Here is a 6,000-nt window from a genome sequence, read left to right on the forward strand (position 1 = left end):
AGGCAAAAAGGTAAAACAACATTAAAATCCAAGCAAAAATCTATTTTAAGAGAAGACAGTGTAATCGTCAACAGCAAATGGTGCATTTATTCAAAGCACTTTACATAGATTCATACACCGATGGACGGAGGAAACCATGCAAGGCACCAACCTGCTCATCTGGAGCAATTAGGGGTTCAGAGACATGCTCAAGGACACTTCGACACTAACTCTGGGGGAGCCCGGAATCAAACTGGGAACCTCACTGTTTCCCATCCGGCCACACTACCCCTGAGCCACGCGGCAGCTGATTCAATAAGGCATGTTGCATTATTTATTATTTTGTTGCTTCTAATATTTAAATTCTGTTGAGGTCGCCTATTCGGGTAATTTCCTTTAGCTCAACTACTGATACTCATTTAAACAAGAGAGATGAATACTGAAAGACAGATAAGCGGATTGTGAGACGCTCACAGATGTAGATGTAAACTAAATGCATACCATGAACGTGTAAGTACTCTAGTCTAAATGATTTATGAATTGGTTAATGGGTTGTTCGCCTAAGGACTGCATATTCCGTTTAATTCCTACACTTTCTTGTCATGTTGAAACTGAGCCTCCTTTGCAGTATGCACTCTATTCCTCTATCTCGTTTTATTCTCTCTCCTCACAGTTTATTCTTTACATTAGCTCAACAGTCAAAGACATGTCTCCTCAGGCCTCATGTCAGTGTTGACATGAAGTGCTGTCGATCCTGCCTCAGGAAATGGGTGCCCCTGTTCTTACACTGTTGCACTTCCAGGCCTCACAGCTTGGTCCTTTTAAATGAATAAAATGGATACATGTGGCGCAACGGCTTGACATCCGGTGCCATTGGTGGAGAATTCTTGTGCACACACATACACACCGGGAACTCCAGGTCATTTACATGTAGTCTTATAATGCAGTGGTTCTCAAACTTTGTATGTCAAGGACCCCCAAATTAATATAGCTCTGCTGTCGGGAAGAACAGAACCTCTAGTGTTGTGGCTGTGAGAGTTGCTCACCTTTGTGAGGTAATCGGTTAAGTAAATGGGGACTGAGGGCACAGAGGGCAGGGCTGAATTTACAATTTTGAAAGTCAGCCCCATTTTTAACTGCTTGACTCTGTCTTCTACCCGGAGCCATCCTATGCCATCAAAATGTGTTGCATAAAGGTGGGTCATGGGCTCTAGGCCTAGGAGGAGTCGAATTAGTTTGTTCTGGGAGGTTTGAAGCTTAATTTTTTGTGACCTTGACATGACCTTGAGGCAGACAGGAAACACTAGGAACAATACTATATATTTTTTGTTATAGTTCTTCTAGTCTATTCATAGGAATAGACTATGTGACAACCTGAACCAGGTATAGTTTGGTGACCACCAGAGAGACGGGTGACAGCCGGAATGTAGACGGCACCCGTGTGAGCAGTATGGCGCCCCAGCTTGTGTCCTCCGTGAGTAGGAAGCCCACAAACCCTCAGTGAGGCCTTTAGGAGGGCCATTCAAGCAGCAAGCGGAGCCCGCAGCACCACCTTCTCGCTCGGGTGTAGTCTGTGGATCTCCTGAATGAAGTGTCTGGTGCTGGGAGTCTGGTGCAATGCACAGGTCCTGGGCCTGGTGAGAGCAGGAGTGGACCTGGTGAGACGTAGGAGGGCCCCGGACAGGAGTCAACCCACAGAGCCTAGTCCTTCCATGCGCCAGAAGCGTACCTCTCAGACCTGGCAGAGTAGTTCCAACGGATTGTCTGGCCCTGGTTTTGCCCTAGTGGGACTGATTGAGGGTAGCTACTGGGACGCCTGAGTGAGGGGTATAATGTTCGAGAGACCCGAAACCCCGATGACCTTGGGATACATCACTGAGGATACGTCCCAGGTGCATCCATGTGATGTTTTTGTTATAAGATAAAATAAAAAAAAAGAGGCAACAACAGAGTAACAGAAAACCAAACAGAACAGGAACACATGACAAATACAGAACATGAAATGAGAGAAACATATCTTAATACGTCCAAAACCACCTGGAACTGCCCCAAGGGCCCCTGGGGGACAGTGGGGACACCGTACCATACCGCATTTTAATGTATGTAAACATGCAAGCAAGATCACGGTACTCATAATGGAGTGACACATGGGAAATCATTTCTATTGATCCGGGCTTGAATATTTTGGAGTGATAGGGAAGAAACACTCCAAAGGGATAGATGTCAAGTCTGTCAGACGGAAGACCTACTGTACGAGTGCGTTATGAGTCTGACAGTAATTCTTTCCCGATGTGGCCAGTGAGCAAGATGACAGCAAGGGGCAGGAGAGAGAACCGCCTCTGTATTTTAGGCATTACAGACTCTAGGGTAGGCCCTGCACCGTAGGCCCTGCACCGTAGGCCCTGCACCGTAGGCCTGGTCCTCCTTGTGCCAAAAATACAACCCTCCTCCCTCCTCAACAGCTGTTACTTTCATTAACTGATCTGGCAGTTTGCGGGGTCACCATGCCAAATCTGACAAAAGCACATTTCTTTTCACTCCATGGGCTGTATTTTGCGTGTCTTAAGGACCAGGTCTTAAGACCTGGTACTTAAGACACGCAAAATACAGCCCCATGTCTTTGCCCTTCCGGTGCGTTTTCTCTTGTAGTTCTTCTTTTCCATTATCAAAGCTTATCTGTTCATCACTGTCATTTATTGCTGATGGCTCAGGCAAAATGTTGTGGTTGTTGTTGTGAGAATGATTTGCTTTGCAACCTGGCTTAAGCCTGAATACTTAGTCATACGATTAGGTTGCGTGCCCAAAATTGCCGATCTACAGGCTCACAACGCGTTGCATCCACAACACATTGTGAGCTTGTAGATCAGCTACAGTATTCCCTGAGCATGAGACCACCGTATGACAGAGCATAAATGAGGCATTACATTGACACTGAGAATTCATTGTACTCCATAACTTCCATAATGGCTGAATCAATGTCTCGAGATCCTTCTAGATTAAGCAAAAATCTGCTCCACCCTCCAACATCCCACAGTGGTTCCTCTGTGAATAACATTCGAGGGGGGAAAAACTACATGTGGGACTCTGACTGACTCCTCTTCGCGTACGTAAATGTGACTTTTTGTATCTCACTGTGTTAGGAGGTCATTATTCATCTTGATAACTCCTGCCTGACACACAAGGCGCAAGCTTGTCGCTCACAGCAGGAACGCTCGAAGTAACCTGTTTTTCTCCATTTACAATCTCTCAACCTTTTGTTGTGTTTACTGCGTGACATCTGTATACGTGTAAATATATAAGTGCTGCTGCAATCATTTTGCCCACAAAATAAACCAGTAACCATAAATCAGTATCATTTCCCTGTCAAGAGGTCTTGCACTTGCATGACTTTGCACAGAACTGCCATTGTGATAGCTCGACCCCGTTTCCTGTTATTGACCTCCAGTCGATTAAGGCCTCCCAAATCTCACGTTATAATGGCAGGAAATGTCCTCGGGGAGCACACAAAAGATTTCATCCCTCATATTTCTTCATGTATTATTCCTATATTGAAAAGGGAAGTGTAAAGCCAAACACAGGATTTCTGTTGAAAGGAAGTGGTTTGTTTTAAATGGCAATACCCTATAGCAGACTGAGGTGTTAAACCAAGTGCAGTCAACCACATGGCATGTCAGTGCTGTAACATGTCCGTTCCCACATCTTGAGAAGCAAGATGTGCCAAATAATTATGGTACTGGTACAATATAAAATATGAAATTTAAGCTGATAAATGGGTTCTCCTCATTGGATGAAATTATTTTCTGTTTAGGCCTACTAAAGAGCTGGCGAGACAATATCAGAATATAGAGATTTAACCTTTTAACAAGAAAACGTGTTTGAAATAAGAAAATCAAACCCATGTGAAGTGAGGGCCGGGTGCTCTTATCAGCCAATCCGAATTTCTGTCCTCACCTTCATCTTCAATGTTTGTGTCACGCAATGTTTGTGTTTACACAAAAACAAAATCTCATTTATACTACCTTTAAGGGAGGGGGATCAAACTGTCTCACAAGTTCATGCTCATGGAATGCAAGGTGTTTGCCTATACTCAGCATATTGATCCCAGAGAGGAATTTCAGTTAGATCAGCTGTTACCAATTACAGCCGGGCCACTGCTGGCCTTTGATCGTGGACATTAACAAAGTACATTTACTTGAGCACTGTATTTGAGTAAGCTATCTGACTGTACTTCCACTCTGCTCCATTTCAAAGACAAATTTGTACTTTTGACACCCCTACTTTTAGGAAGGGACCCAAAATGACAAAAAATACACTATGAATTAATAAACCACAGCCTATTTCAAGAATAGTCCAAATAGCCAATCTTGAAATTCACAATGTGTGAGCTTGTAGATTTTCTATTTTCACTATTTTAGAGAATGTGTGAACATTTCTGGGGTTTTGGTGGAAAATGTCAATTGAGCAAAACTACACAGCTACTGTAGAGCTACACAGGTACAGCTAAAGAGCTACGTATAGAGGTATAGAGCTACACAGGTATACAGAGCTACACAGCTAAAGAGCTACGATATGTATGAGCTACAGAGGTAGAGCTACAGAGAGCTGGTTACACAGGTGCAAAGCTACACAGCTAAAGAGCTACATATAGGTATAGAGCTACAGAGGTAGAGCTACAGAGAGCTGGTTACACAGGTACAGCTACACAGCTAAAGAGCTGATACAGAGGTACATAGAGCTACATAGAGCTATGAGCTACAGAGGCTTCCGGGTGAATGAACTTTCATTCTTTGGGGGAAAATCCCAGAACCACACCCCCGGGATTCACATTACAGTTCAAGTGGCACGAGGGTATACAAATCCCTTTGTTTGTTTGTGTGTGTGTGTGTGTGTGTGTGTGTGTGTGTGTGTGTGTGTGTTGTGCTGTGTTGTGTTGTGGGTGTCTGTGTGACATGTCTGTCTGTCTGTCTGTCTGTCTATGTGTATGTATACATTTCCTGTTTTTTCAGTAGCTAACTACTAGCTATGTGATTTTTCTTTTTTTAGGTTGATTTCATTTTTATATCGCAATGTTGACTCTCAAACTGAAAATACCTTGCTGTTCTTTGTTCATCCTGCACAAGGCCGCAGACAGCCCCCACCCTCCATCCTCAATTCCGGCATTTAAATCCATGTACTGTGTAATGGGAACCACCCTCCTCACCCTTGCCACAAAGGACTCTTCCCATTACTGCTACCACTGTTCCACTTGTTAGCAATGTGGAACTGTCTGTGCCACTGCCTATCAGGCCCCTTTTCCACCAAAATAACTGGTTCCGTTCTTCTCTTTGGTTCCCACTTCAGGGCAAGAAGAAGTATTTTTTTAGTTCCAGTTTCCAAATCAACTTTTTAGGGATTTTGGGATTCATTTGGTTCAAAATTAGGCTGGGTTTTTTCCCAGCCTAATTTTGAACCAAAAACAGAACAGGTTCAAGCCCGGTGGAAAAGTGGCCTCAACGACTTTGCCATGAGGCTTGACAAAATTAAACAGAAACCTCATTAAAATAAAGCAATAAAGAGACAGTGGATATCCTGGCACAAGCTCCCATCCGATTCACTGAGGAAATTTACACCAAGGTGTAAATAAAGTGACTAATCATGACGTGAGCTTGCAGACCGCCTATTCTCTGCATTTGACTCCGTTGTATAACAAAGTTGTATCAATCACAGCAGCCAGAACCAGTGCTCGTGGAACAGGTAGATGATGTGATAACGTGTCACCTAACCACCAGATTGCCTTACCAACCCAGCCCAGTGTTTAACTGGCCTAAACACTATTCCGCCAGCCTCTTCCCTCACATTTAATGTACGTCCAATCCTTGTTCCATTGTATGAATTTGTTCTCCCAAACCTACTGTTCTCACAAACAGTTCTTGGAAGCTTGACAAGTGCCACGGTCCACAAGCCAAAACAAGTGGGTCGGCGGCAGCTCCCATGAGGTCATCTGTTGACCCAAGCAGAGTGGTTCGAAATGATGGAAGCGGC

The sequence above is a fragment of the Protomyctophum bolini genome (assembly GCF_963924005.1).
Source record: "Protomyctophum bolini genome assembly, chromosome: 6".
Lineage (NCBI taxonomy): Eukaryota > Metazoa > Chordata > Actinopteri > Myctophiformes > Myctophidae > Protomyctophum > Protomyctophum bolini.